At 38.0% G+C, this 15,663-nt stretch overlaps 1 non-coding gene across 1 annotated transcript; it reads left to right on the top strand.

Moving 5' to 3' along the window:
- The first annotated feature begins 9,421 nt into the window (after positions 1-9,421).
- LOC112780975 (small nucleolar RNA R71) lies at positions 9,422-9,529 on the top strand. The gene has a single exon (XR_003191778.1). It is a non-coding gene; the product is annotated as a small nucleolar RNA R71 (small nucleolar RNA).
- Positions 9,530-15,663: the final 6,134 nt, after the last annotated feature.

Genomic DNA, 15,663 nt, shown 5'->3' with positions numbered 1-15,663 from the left:
GCCTTTAAATCCCCTCTTATTCTACAAACCACATTACTAGCCTTAAGCAAAAAAAAAAAAAAACAAAATAAAAATCCCAAGTTGAATCCTTGGTTAGCTTAAGATAGAAATTGTGTAATTGTTTAAGTGTGGGAAACCTATTGGGAACATGGATGATAAAAACAAAGGGTAGAAAGTTGAAAAGAAAAAAATAATTCAAAATAAAAAAATTTTTGGGAAGCCTGCTCATGTGAAATCAAAATAATTGAATTACCATGTGCATAAAAAAATATATTTATTTTTCAGTATTTGAATAAAGGGGATACAAAAGAATTCCCCAAATGCAAAATAAAGCAATGCACATGGGATAAGATAAAAATTAAAACATGAGCATGTAACATCAAAAGTGGGAAAATATGGGAAAATAGGTAAAGAAGCTTTGCTTTACAAGTTATGTATGTTAGGTGAGATCTTAGACTAATCAAGGGTTCGCTCAATTAGCTCACTTAGCCTTATACATATACCCTTACCTTTACCTTGGCCCCATTACAACCTTAATGAAAGACCTCATGACTTTTGTATGCCTATATTCTATAATTGTTGATTGGTTAGATGAAGAACAAAGTTATAGAAAGTAAGGATAAAAAAAAGAATAGAGTGATTAACCCAATAAACACTGAGTGACCAGAGGGTAAACACAAAATCCAGTGAGGGTTCAATAGCTCATTAACATATATCTCTGCTTGAATTATTAATCGTCTTGCAAGTTTATAAAATATTTTCCCATCTCAATTGTAAAAGTGCTTTATCATTATCTAAGGTCTGGCTATATATATGATTCCTTGAGAAATGTGAATTAATTCAACTACATGTGAGCTTTATATACAAGTGAATAAAAATAATTAGAATTGCATGATGCATTTAGGTAGTTGCATTTAGAATATATTGCATTGCATGAGATTCCACCACTTCAACCTTACCTTACTCTTTATCTTGGATTTAGCATGAGGACATGCTATTGTTTAAGTGTGGAGAGGTTGATAAACCCATATTTTATGATATATTCTGTGCCTAATTTGAGTAATTTATTCAATCCTTCACCCGCTTATTCATATTAATTGCATGGTTTTACTTTCCCTTCCTTATTATGTGATGTATGTGAAAAACATGTTTCCTATGCTTTAAAAGTAATTATTTTAATTTCCCTTTATTACCATTCGATGCCGTGATTCGTGTGTTGAGTAATTTCAGATCTTCTAAGGCAGGAATGACTTAAAGGATGAAAAGGAAACATACAAAAATGGAAGGAAAGCACAAAACGGAGTTTTTGAGAAATTGGCAATGACGCGATCGCATGGACGACGCGGCCGCATGCCAGCGCAAATTAACATCGACTCTACCGCGTGCTTGACGCGATCACGCGCCTTAAGCGAAACGCATATGACGCAGACGCATGACTGACGCAACCGCGCGGCAAGGAAAACTCCAATTGAGGCGACCGCGTAACCCACGCGGCCGTGTGACAGAGGCCACGCACCAGAAATTACAGAAAACGCTCCCAGCGATTTCTGAACCCCTTTTTGGCCCAAATCCAAGTCCAGAAGGCACAGATCAGAGGTTATGAAGTGGGAGAATGCATCCATTCAGACGAGAATCTCCAATTAGTTACTATTCATGATTTAGATGTAGTTTTGAGAGAGAGACTATCTCCTCTCTCTTTTAGGATTTAGATTTACGATTTTATTCACTTTCAGGATTATCTCTTTCTATCAGGTTCAACATTCCTTTTTATTTATCTTTTCAATTTAATTTATGAATTCTTCTATGTTACAGATTACTCTTTTGAATTAATGTTATTTGAGGTATTTCAGTTTATTATTGCTCTCTTTTATTTACATTACTGTTGCTTCCAATCTAAAGACATTTTTATTCTGGTAGATTTACTTTTCCCCTTTTGGTCTTGGTTAAGAAATCAGTAACTCAGGAGTTATCAAACTCAAATATGATTGATAATTGTTATCTTTGCTAATTGAATTGAACTTCAACAATCCCAATCTTTCCTTAGGGAATAACTAGGATTTGAGGATCTAACTAATTAGTCACTTGACTTTCCCTTGCTCTAGGAATGGTTAACTAAGTGGAATTAAGGTTCAATTTTCATCATCATTGATAAGGATAACTAGGATAGGACTTCTAATTTCTCATACCTTGCCAAAAGTTTATTTTACAGTTATTTATTTACTTTACAGTCTTTTACTTATTTCAATTGCAATTTAAATTACTTGCTCCTCATCTTCAAAACCCCGATTTACAATCTCCATAACCGATAATAAGAACATACTTCCTTGCAGTTCCTTGAGAAGACGACCCGAGGTTTAAATACTTCGGTTATCAATTTATTTAGGGGTTTGTTACTTGTGACAACCAAAACGTTTGTATAAAGGGATTTCTGTTGGTTTAGAAACTATATCTACAACGCGACGATTTTTATAAATTCTTTACTAGCAAAAATCCTAACGTCACCCATGTTTGGTTACTTACTTGATTGGTGGGATAAAGTTCATAGACTGTATGTGCAATTTTGGGGCGTGCGTAAGCATTATGTCACTCCCCATTTATGAGAGATTGAAATTTTCACCCTTAAAGAGGTCCGAGGCGAGATTTGTGTTGGCCGATAAGAGCATTGTATCTGTTGTGGGGGTTGTAGAAAATGTTTTCATTGACATCCAAGGTTTACTCTTCCCGGTAGATTTCCACATTTTGGAGACTCCTCCCATGGACTCAGACAAGTCATCATCCATTCTACTTGGAAGGTCATTTCTAAAGACATCCCATTTCAAGCTTGATGCACATTCCAGAGTCTATTCTTTTGAGGCTGATGGCAAGGTAGCAAGATTCACATTGAAAGAATCAAGGAAACCCATCCTCGAAGCCTATTCTATCTTTGGATGCGATATAATTGAAGATGAGGTGATTGAGGTTGGCAAGGAACAAGAAAAAGAGAAGGATGCCAAGAAGTCTGATTCAAGAGATGACACTCAACCCAAAAATGCCAAGGAGTTGGAAATTTTCCTCCTTGATGAAGTTCAAAGTGACCAATGAAGCCATGCAAAGTCCAACTTAGGACTCTAAACCAATGTGCTTGGTGGGAGATACCCTACTATGGTCACATTGTTCCAACTTTATCTTTTGTTTATAGCCTTTCGAATTAGTTATTTTCTTGTGAGATGATGATTATATTAGGTTTGATTTAGTATTTTGGATTTAATAAGTTGAATTGCTTGTGGATCATGAATTTATGCTTTTTTGAATGATTTGGGTTGGTATGTTGCTATGCTATGAGAGGGAACCTTAGTTTCAAAAAGAAAATTTTTTTGTGAAACAGGGCACCTGTGCGTGCGCACACAACCGCATTTTTCGCTTCATGTGCGAGCGCACGCTCCTGTGCGCCCGACACCCTTTACAGCACCCTCTGGTGGCAGCGCCAACACTGCCTGTGCGTGGGCGCTGCCCTGTTTTCTGAGCCCTGTGCGTGCGCACTGTGTCGTACACACGCACGTAGTGCCCCTCTCGTGCTTCTTGTGCGGCCGCACAGACGTATGCGTCCGCACACCAATTGAGAGCCCCTCTGGTGGGAGCGTCATCACGAGTTGTGTGCGTGAATAGCTCCCCCTATCATTGCCTTCGTGCGTGCACACGGACCTGCGTGCGCACGCGCACATGACTCTATACCTCAAGCGAAAAAAAAGAGAGAGAGAAGTTTTCTGTGCGAGCGCACGCCTTTGTGCGCCTGCACACGTTGTTGCAACCCCTCATGGGGAGCAATCGCACGCTCTGTGCACTTGCATCCCTCTCATTTTTGTGTCTTGTGTGTACGTACCAGCTTATGCATACGCACACTGGTGTGCGAAATCGTGATCATTCCATTCCTTGGTAACGGCGCTAAAAACTCAATACGCACGTTTATGATCTTATATCTGTTTAACAACTTCGTACAACTAACCAGCAAGTGCACTGTGTCGTCCAAGTAATAAACCTTACGTGAGTAAGGGTCGATCCCATGGAGATTGTCTGCTTGAAGCAAGCTATGGTCACCTTGTAAATCTCAGTCAAACGGATTCAAATGTATTAATTATAATATAAAATAGAATAGTGGTACTTATGTAATTCATTGGTGAGAATTTCAGATAAGCGTATAGAGATGCTTTCGTTCCTCTGATCTCTGCTTTCCTACTGTCTTAATCCAATCAATCCTACTCATTTCCATGGCAAGCTTTATGTAGGGCATCACCGTTGTCAATGGCCACATCCCATCCTCCTGTTAAAATGGTCCAATGCGCTATCACTGCATGGCTAATCATACTCGCAAGTTTGAAGCTCGTCACAGCCATCCCTTCCCAGATCCTACTCGGAATACCACAGACATGGTTTAGACTTTTCGGATCTCAGGAATGGCCATCCATGGGTTCCAACTTATACCACGAAGACACTAATAACTCGGACTCGGTCTCCTGTATTAGATATCCAAGAGATATCCATTCAATCTAAGGTAGAACGGAAGTGGTTGTCAGGCACGCATTCATAAGTTGAGAATGATGATGACTGTCACGATCATCACATCCATCATATTGAAGTGCGAGTGAATATCTTAGAAGCGGAATAAGTTGAATTGAATAGAAAAACAGTAGTACTTTGCATTAATCCTTGAGGAACAGCAGAGCTCCACACCTTAATCTATGGAGTGTAGAAACTCTACCGTTGAAAATACATAAGTGATGAAGGTCCAGGCATGGCCGAGAGGCCAGCCCCCAAAACGTGATCAAAGGATCAAAAGATAATCCAAAGATGTAAATACAATAGTAAAAAGTCCTATTTATACTAAACTAGTTACTAGGGTTTACAGAATTGAGTAATTGATGCAAAAATCCACTTTCGGGACCCACTTGGTGTGTGCTTGGGCTGAGCTTGAAGTTTACACGTGGAGAGGTCATTCTTGGAGTTGAACGCCAGTTTGTAACGTGTTTCTGGCGTTGAACTCCACTTTGCAACTTGTTTCTGGCGCTGAATGCCAGACTACAACATGGAACTGGCGTTCAATGCCAATTTTCGTCGTCTAAACTCAGGAAAAGTATGGACTATTATATATTGCTGGAAAGCCCTGGATGTCTACGTTTCAACGCAATTAGAAGCGCGCCATTTGGAGTTCTGTAGCTCCAGAAAATCCACTTTGAGTGTAGGGAGGTCAGAATCCAACAGCATCTGCAGTCCTTCTTCAACCTCTGAATCTGATTTTTGCTCAGGTCCCTCAATTTCAGCCAGAAAATACCTGAAATCACAGAAAAACACACAAACTCATAGTAATGTCCAGAAATGTGAATTTTAATTAAAAACTAATAAAAATATAGTAAAAACTAACTAAATCATACTAAAAACATAATAAAAACAATGCCAAAAAGCGTATAAATTATCCACTCATCACAACACCAAAATTAAATTGTTGCTTGTCCCCAAGCAACTGAAAATCAAATAGGATAAAAAGAAGAGAATATACTATAAATTCCAAAATATCAATGAAACATAGCTCCAATCAGATGAGCGGGACTTGTAGCTTTTTGCCTCTTGAATAGTTTTGGCATCTCGCTTTATCCATTGAAGTTCAGAATGATTGGCATCTATAGGAACTCAGAGTTCAGATAGTGTTATTGATTCTCCTGGTTCAGTATGTTGATTCTTGAACACAGCTACTTTATGAGTCTTGGCCGTGGCCCTAAGCACTTTGTTTTCCAGTATTACCACCGGATACATAAATGCCATAGACACATAACTGGGTGAACCTTTTCAGATTGTGACTCAGCTTTGCTAAAGTCCCCAATTAGAGGTGTCCAGGGTTCTTAAGCACACTCTTTTTTTGCTTTGGACCTTGACTTTAACTGCTCAGTCTCAAGTTTTCACTTGACAACTTCACGCCACAAGCACATGGTTAGGGACAACTTGGTTTAGCCGCTTAGGCCAGGATTTTATTCCTTTAGGCCCTCCTATCCACTGATGCTCAAAGCCTTGGATCCTTTTTATTTACCCTTGCCTTTTGGTTTTAAGGGTTATTGTCTTTTTGCTCTTTCCTTTTGGTTTTAAGAGCTTTTGGCTTTTTTTGCTTGCTTTTTCTTTTTCTTTCTATTTTTTTCGCTATTTTTCTTTTCTTTTTTTTTCGCAAGCTTTTCTCTATTCACTGCTTTTTCTTGCTTCAAGAATCATTTTTATGATTTTTCAGATTATCAAATAACATGTCTCCTGTTCATCATTCTTTCAAGAGCCAACATATTTAACATTCTTAAACAACAACTTCAATCGACATATGCACTGTTCAAGCATTCATTCAGAAAACAAAGAGTATTGTCACCACATCAAAATAATTAAACTAGTTTCAAGGATGAATTCGAAACCATGTACTTCTTGTTCTTTTGTTTTTAAAACATTTTTCATTTAAGAGAGGTGATGGATTCATATTCACTACTTTAAGGCATAGACACTTAGATACTAATGATCATGTAATAAGGACACAAACATAGATAAACATTTAACATAAAAACGAAAAACAGAAAATTTAAGAACAAGGAATGAGTCCATCTTAGTGATGGTGGCATTTTCTCCTTGAGGAACCAATGATGTCCTTGAGCTCTTCTATGTCTCTTCCTTGTCTTTGTTACTCCTCCCTCATTGCTCTTTGATCTTCTCTAATTTCATGGAGGATGATGGAGTGATCTTGATGTTCCACCCTTAGTTATCCCCAATAATTGTGTGGAGGAAAATGTATCCCCTGAGGTATCTCAGGGATCTCTTGATTTGCAGTCAAATGTTCTACCACTGAGCTATAGACCCTTGAGATGAATCTTTTCATCTCCTATGACTTGGAGGTGGAAGCTTTTGTCTTCCCTTTCCTCTTTCTAGAGGTTTCTCTGGCCTTAGGTGCCATCAATGGTTATGGAAAAACAAAAAAGCTATGCTTTTACCACACCAAACTTAGAATGTTGCTCGCCCTCGAGCAAAAGAAGAAAGAATAGTAGAAGAAGAAGAAGATATAGAGGAGATGGAGGGATGTGTGTATTCGGCTATATGGGTGGGCTTGGGTGGGAAAGAGATTTTGAATTTTGAAGGTAGGTGGGGTATATGGATGTGAGTTGTGAATTGAAAACAGAAGGGATGACTGTGAATAGAGAGAGAGAGAGGGTGATATAGGATTATGAGGAGGGAAGGTGAGTGGAAGTATGTGGGGATCCTGTGGGGTCCACAGATCCTGAGGTGATCCTGTGGGGTCCATAGATCCTGAGGTGTCAAAGATTTACATCCCTGCACCAATTAGGCATGTAAAATGCCTTTGCATGCATTTCTGGCGTTTAAACGCCGAAGTAATGCTTGTTCTGGGCGTTCAACGCCCATATGCAGCATATTTCTGGCGTTGAACGCCAGCTCTATGCTTGTTTCTGACATTCAGCGCCAGCTCCATGCTCTGTTCTGGCGTTGAACGCCAGCCAGATGCTACTTACTGGCGTTTAAACGCCAGTGAGTCCTTTCTTCCAGGGTGTGATTTTTCTTCTGCTGTTTTTGATTTTATTTTTTTTATTTATTTATTTTGTGACTCCACATGATCATGAACCTAATAAAACATGAAAGAACAATAAAAATAAAAATTGGGTTGCCTCCCAACAAGCGCTTCTTTAATGTCAGTAGCTTGACAGTGGGCTCTCACGGAGCCACACAGGTGATCAGGTCAATGTTGTAGACTCCCAACACCAAACTTAGAGTTTAGATGTAGGGATTCAACACCAAACTTAGAGTTTGGCTGAGGCCTCCCAACACCAAACTTAAAGTTTGATTGTGGGGGCTTTATTTGACACTGTACTGAGAGAAGCTTATCGTGCCTCTTTTCCATGTTTACAGGATGATAACCTTGTGCTTTAAACATAAGGGAGTCCCCATTCAATTGAAGGACTAATTCACCTCTGTTAACATCTATCATAGCTCCTGCTGTGACTAGGAAAGGTCTTCCAAGGATGATGCATTCATCCTCATCCTTCCGAGTATCTAGGATTATGAAATCAGCAGGGATGTAAAGGCCTTCAATCTTTACTAACATGTCCTCTACTTGTCCATAAGCCTATTTTCTGGAATTGTCTGCCATCTCTAATGAGATTCTAGCAGCTTGTACCTCAAAGATTCCCAGTTTCTCCATTACAGAGAGTGGCATGAGGTTTATTCCTGACCCCAGGTCACATAGAGCTTTCTCAAAGGTCATGGTGCCTATGGTACAAGGTATTAGGAACTTTCCAGGATCCTGTTTCTTTTGAGGCAATGTCAGTTGATCCAGATCACTTAGTTCATTGGTGAGCAAGGGAGGTTCTTCTTCCCAAGTCTCATTACCAAATAGTTTGGCATTCAGCTTCATGATTGCACCAAGGTACTTGGCAACTTGCTCTTCAGTAACATCCTCATTCTCTTCAGAAGAAGAATACTCATCAGAGCTCATGAAGGGCATAAGAAGGTTCAATGGAATCTCTATGGTCTCTAAATGAGCCTCATATTCCTTTGGTTCTTCAAAGGGAAACTCCTTGTTGATCACTGGACGTCCCAGGAGGTCTTCCTCCTTGGGATCCACGCCCTCCCCTTCCTCCTTGGATTCGGCCATGATGGTTATATCAATGGCCTTGCAATCTCTCTTTAGATTCTCTTCTGTATTGCTTGGGAGAGTACTAGGAAGGATTTCAGTGATCTTCTTACTCAGCTGGCCCACTTGTGCCTTCAAATTTCTAATGGACGACCTTGTTTCATTCATGAAACTCAGAGTGGCCTTAGATAGATCAGAGACTAAATTTGCTAAACTAGATGGATTCTGCTCAGAATTCTCTGTCTATTGCTGAGTGGATGATGGTAAAGGTTTACTATTGTTAAACCTGTTTCTTCCACTATTATTAAAGCCTTGTTGAGGCTTTTTTTGATCCTTCCATGAGAAATTTGGGTGATTTCTCCATGAGGGGTTATAGGTGTTCCCATAGGGTTCACCTATGTAATTTACCTCTGCTATTGCAGGGTTCTCAGGATCATAAGCCTCTTCTTCAGAAGATGCCTCTTGAGTACTGTTGGATGCAGCTTGCTTTCCATTCAGACTCTGAGAAATCATATTGACCTGCTGAGTCAATAGTTTGTTCTGAGCCAATATGACATTCAGAGTATCAATTTCAAGAACTCCCTTCTTCTGAGGCGTCCCATTACTCACAGGATTCCTCTCAGAAGTGTACATGAACTGGTTATTAGCAACCATGTCAATGAGTTCTTGAACTTCTGCAGGCATTTTCTTTAGGTGAATGGATCCACCTGCAGAAGTATCCAATGACATCTTAGCTAATTCAGACAGACCATCATAGAATATATCCAGGATGGTCCATTCTGAAAGCATGTCAGAAGGACACTTTTTGGTCAGTTGCTTATATCTCTCCCAAGCTTCATAGAGGGATTCACCTTCTTTCTGTCTGAAGGTTTGAACATCCACTCTAAGCTTACTCAGCTTTTGAGGAGGAAAGAACTTGGCTAAGAAAGCCATGACCAGCTTATCCCAAGAGTTCAGGCTATCTTTAGGTTGAGAGTCCAACCACACTCTAGCTCTGTCTCTTACAGCAAACGCGAAAAGCATAAGCCTGTAGACCTCGGGATCAACCCCATTGGTCTTAACAGTATCACAGATCTGCAAGAATTCAGTTAAGAACTGAAAAGGATCTTCAGATGGAAGTCCATGAAACTTGCAGTTCTGCTGCATCAGAGAAACTAATTGAGGTTTCAGCTCAAAGTTGTTTGCTCCAATGGCAAGGATGGAGATGCTTCTTCCATGTAAATTGGAATTAGGTGCAGTAAAGTCACCAAGCATCCTCCTTGCATTATTATTATTTTCGGCTGCCATCTCCTCTTCCTGTTCGAAAATTCCTGTAAGGTTGTCTCTGGATTGTTGTATTTTAGCTTCTCTTAGTTTCCTTTTCAGAGTCCTTTCAGGTTCAGGATCTGCTTCAACAAGAATGTTCTTGTCCTTGCTCCTGCTCATATGAGAAAGAAGAAAACAGAAAATAATAGGGATCCTCTTTGCCTCAGTAGAGAGAGGTTCCTTTGTGTGAGTAGAAGAAGAAAAGAATGTAATGTAAAGAAGAGAAGAGGAAAAACTCGAACACAGAGAGGGAGGTGGTGTTTGAATTTTTTGGATGGGAGAGAAGTGTTAGTAGATGAATAAATAAATAGAAGGAGATGAGAGAGAGAATTTCAAAATTTAATTAAAATAAAAATTAAAATTGAAAGTTAGATTTCGAAAATTAAAGTTGAAATTAAATTAAAATTAAAATAATTAGTTTATTAAAAAGGAATTTTGAAAAAGGAGAGAGGGAATTTTCGAAAATAAGAGAGAGAGGATTAGTTAGGTAGTTTTGAAAAAGATATGATTGAAACAAAAAGATAAGATTGATTGAAAAAGTTTTGAAATTTGTTTTTGAAAAAGATATGATTGAAATTTAAAAAGATATGATTGAAACAAAAAGATAAGATTTGAAAATCAATTTTAAAAAGATAAGAATTTAGAAAAGATTTTGAAATTAATTTTGAAAAAGATATGATTGAAACTTTAATTTGAAAAAGATTTGAAAAGAAAATTAAAAAGATTTTATTTTAAAAACTAAAGTTGATTACTTGACTAACAAGAAACTAAAAAGATATGATTCTAGAGTTTAAAGATTGAACCTTTCTTAATAAGCAAGTAACAACTTGAAATTTTTCAATCAATAATTTTAAATGTTAGTAAAGATTTTGAAAATTAAGAAATAAAATAAGAAAAAGATTTTGAAAATCAAATTTAAAAAGTTTTCGAAAATATGAAGGTAAAATGAAAAAGATTTGATTTTCGAAAAAGATTTTGAAAAGATAAGATTTTTAAATTGAAAATTTGATTTGATTCATAAGAAACAATTAAATTTAAAAACTTTTTGACTAAATCAAATCATATTTTCGAAAATTTTGAGTAAAATAAGGAAAAGATATTTTTTTTATTTTTGAATTTTTAATAATGAGAGAGAAAAACACAAAATTGACTCAATGCATGAAAATTTTGGATCGAAACATGTGATGCATGCAAGAACACTATGAATGTCAAGATGAACACCAAGAACACTTTGAATGTCAAGATGAACACCTAGAACTTATTTTTGAAAATTTTTAAGAAAAGAAAAAACATGCAAGACACCAAATTTAAAAATTTTTAATTTTTAGACACTAAGAATTCAAGAATGTATATGAAAAATAAGAAAAGACACAAAACAATAAATTTTAAAGATCAAACAAGAAGACTTGTCAAGAACAACTTGAAGATCATGAAGAATACCATGCATGAATTTTTTGAAAATTTTCAAGAAAAAATAAAAAGATGCAATTGACACCAAACTTAAAAAGTTGACACTAGACTCAAACAAGAAATACAAAATTATTTTTGGTTTTATGATTTTATAAAAGTTTTGTGTTTTTCAAAAATTATTTTGAAAAAGAAAAATAAGGATTTCAAAATTTTTAATAGGAATTCCAAGAATCTTGCAATATTAGTCTAAAGCTCCAGTCCAGGAATTAGACATGGCTCACTAGCCAGCCAAGCTTTCAGTGAAAGCTCCGGTCCAAAACACGAGACATGGCCAATGGCCAGCCAAGCTTTAGCAGGACATTACATGCATTGAAGTGATTAGTTGAAGCCTCAGTCCAAAAGAATTTAGACATGGCTTTACAGCCAGCCAGGATTCAACAAATCATCATGAAACACTAGAATTCATTCTTAAAAATTCTGAAGAAAAATATATTTTTTTTATTTTTCAAAAATAAGAAATAAAAAGCTTAAAATTAAAACAAAATTACCTAATCTGAGCAACAAGATGAACCGTCAGTTGTCCAAACTCGAACAATCCCCGGCAACGGCGCCAAAAACTTGGTGTGCGAAATCGTGATCATTCCATTCCTTGGTAACAGCGCTAAAAACTCAATACGCACGTTCATGATCTTATATCTGTTTCACAACTTTGTATAACAAACCAGCAAGTGCACTTGGTCGTCCAAGTAATAAACCTTACATGAGTAAGGGTTGATCCCACGGAGATTGTCGGCTTGAAGCAAGCTATGGTCACCTTGTAAATCTCAGTCAGGCAGATTCAAATGTATTAAGAGATTATAATGAATGAAAATTAATTATAATATAAAATAGAATAGTGGTACTTATGTAATTCATTGGTGAGAATTTCAAATAAGCGTATAGAGATGCTTTCGTTCCTCTGATCTCTGCTTTCCTGCTGTCTTCATCCAATCAATCTTACTCCTTTCCATGGCAAGCTTTATGTAGGGCATCACCTTTGTCAATGGCTACATCCCATCCTCCTGTGAAAATGGTCCAATGCGCTGTCACTGCATGGCTAATCATCTGTCGGTTCTCGATCATACTGGAATAGGATTTACTATCCTTTTGCGTCTGTCACTATGCCCAACACTCGCGAGTTTGAAGCTCGTCACAGCCATCCCTTCCTGATCCTACTCGGAATACCACAGACAAGGTTTAGACTTTCTGGATCTCAGGAATGGCCATCCATGGGTTCTAACTTATACCACAAAGACACTAATAACTCGGATTCGGTCCCCTGTATTAGATATCCAAGAGATATCCATTCAATCTAAGGTAGAACTGAAGTGGTTGTCAGGCACGCGTTCATAAGTTGAGAATGATTATGACTGTCACAATCATCACATCCATCATATTGAAGTGCGAGTGAATATCTTAGAAGCGGAATAAGTTGAATTGAATAGAAAAACAGTAGTACTTTGCATTAATCCTTGAGGAACAGTAGAGCTCCACACCTTAATCTATGGAGTGTAGAAACTCTACCGTTGAAAATACATAAGTGATGAAGGTCCAGGCATGACCGAGAGGCCAGCCCCCAAAACGTGATCAAAGGATCAAAAGATAATCCGAAGATGTAAATACAATAGTAAAAAGTCCTATTTATACTAAACTAGTTACTAGGGTTTACAGAATTGAGTAATTGATGCAGAAATCCACTTCTGGGGCCCAATTGGTGTGTGCTTGGGCTGAGCTTGAAGTTTACACGTGGAGAGGTCATTCTTGGAGTTGAACGCCAGTTTGTAACGTGTTTCTGGCGTTGAACTCCACTTTGCAACTTGTTTCTGGCGCTGAACGCCAGACTGCAACATGGAACTGGCGTTCAACACCAGTTTGCATCATCTAAACTCGGGCAAAGTATGGACTATTATATATTGCTGGAAAGCCCTGGATGTCTACTTTCTAACGCAATGAGAAGCGCGCCATTTGAAGTTCTGTAGCTCCAGAAAATCCACTTTGAGTGCAGGGAGGTCAGAATCCAACAACATCTGCAGTCCTTTTCAACATCTGAATCTGATTTTTGCTCAGGTCCCTCAATTTCAGCAAGAAAATACCTGAAATCATAGAAAAACACACAAACTCATAGTAAAGTCCAGAAATGTGAATTTTAATTAAAAACTAATAAAAATATAGTAAAAACTAACTAAATCATACTGAAAACATACTAAAAACAATGCCAAAAAGCGTATAAATTATCCCCTCATCACACACACCCCTCTATTCTGTGACCTCTATCCGCGCGCTCCCTGCTGTGCATCCGCAGCCGCTTGTACACCCCATCTGGTCGCGGTGATTGCATGCTGTTTGCGTTCGTAACCCTTCCAATTTTTGCATTCTGTGCGTCCGCACAGGCCTCTGTGCACCCGCACGCGACTCGTTTTGGGCATTAACAGGGCAACCTGCCCTGTTGAGCAGCAGTTTTCTTTTTCTCTGTTTCCCACTGCTACTGCTGCCCTCAACCCAGCCCTCTCTTCCAGGTGACTCTGCCACTAGTAGCTGCCGTCGTCAAGCCGCCACCACCTCTCTCTCTCATAACTTCTCTCTCTCACCTCTCTTTTCTCTTCTCTTTTCTTTTTTTTCCTTCTTTCCTTTCTCTTTTATCTCTTCACCACCGGTGAGTTCTCCCTCTCTAGCATTTTTCCGATGAACCCAACCGTCGCAAGTTGTAGTGGCTATAAGAACTGCCATTGTTTCTTCCTCATTTCTTGTTTGTTTCAATCTTCAATTTTCAGGTTCTTATTTTCGTTTTTGTTAATTTTTGTAATTGTTTTGATGTTGTTTTCATGTTGCTTAGATTAATTTTAGTGTTTTTCCTTGTTTCTGTGTCTTGCAAGTGTTGACATTTGATTATGGGTTGATTATGATTGAATTTGAGCATCAATTGTGATAAGCCTGCATATTGCATACCACATGTTTGATGAAATGCCTCTGTGAACATTTTGTTTGATTCATATGACATGGCCATCATATGTATTCAATTTATCTTTTGTTAGGCATATTATATAAATTGTGCAACTTCAATTATGACTTTTAATGGTAGTTAAGTGAATTCACCAATGCATTTCCTTGTTGGTTGATGTGCGATTTTGGTTAGAAATGCATTGTGTTGTGTGGAAATCAATTGTCATTGTTCATCTCGGAATTTGAATTAGGTAATCACTTGACAATTGTTCAACTATAGATGATGTCATGATCAAACATCTTTTGGCCTTAACTTAGAACGTTGCATATGTGATTGCCACTTCTTGAGGATGAACAATTGACACTTCACTTTGAGTAAATAGTTATTGTTGTTGTACACACTTTTGCTAATGAAATTTTCCTGCCAACGACCTCAATGACCATTACATTCAAAGCATGTTAATGAATCAATTGGTGCGAGCTTAAAGTTGCTTTTATGTCCATGCTTTAGCCTTGCAACTTAAGCACTTATTTGAGAAGCAGTGGTTGTCGTGGTATCCAGCCAGTGTGTGTGTTCCAACCGCGCGCATCATCGGAATATACACACCGTGTTTTTATAAACCACACTATTTTAAAAGCTTCTTTTAACCTCGTTAGTGCTTCCATAGTGATTTTATATTATTGTTGCCCTATGATCTCGAAAATCTTTTATTTTATTTTCAGGATGCGAAAGAAGGGTAAGGCACCGGTTACTTCGCCGGGTGAGCAAACTACCACTCGCTCCCCTGATATTTGGTGGCATCGCCAAGGGGCTAAACTGAATACCTTGGTTAACCGAAGAGCCGACTCTCAATACGAGGCTATTGAGAAGCGCACAATCTGTTGAACCTATGCACAATTACTCAAGAGGGGGGGTGAATTGAGTATTGCAACAACAATAAATCTTTTTGCGGAAGTTAAAGACAATATATAAAAGTGTTATTGTACTAGTATTTTTCCAAGAGCTTAACTCAATTGCTAAGCATTTATAAGGAGCTTTTACTTTCCAATAGACACCAACTCAAATAAATTGATCAAGCTTTTCACCAATCGGACTTAAGCTATTCCTTAAGTACTTACGAAGCTACTTTTCGATCACAATTTATTTGCTTAAAGGTAAAAGACAATAATATAGAAGAGATGAGTTTGGAGAGAAGCAAACGCTATTTAGAGTGGTTCGGCACAATCCTTGTCCTACGTCCACTTTCTTTCTCAATCGATATTGAGAAGTTCCACTATTGCCAAGCTTCAAGGTGCTCGCGCAAAACCTTTTACAATCCGAGTCCTTAGTT

The sequence above is a fragment of the Arachis hypogaea genome, chromosome 19 (genome assembly GCF_003086295.3).
Source record: "Arachis hypogaea cultivar Tifrunner chromosome 19, arahy.Tifrunner.gnm2.J5K5, whole genome shotgun sequence".
NCBI lineage: Eukaryota > Viridiplantae > Streptophyta > Magnoliopsida > Fabales > Fabaceae > Arachis > Arachis hypogaea.
Note: the sequence above shows the minus strand (reverse complement) of the source record. Positions and strands in the feature narration are given on the sequence as shown.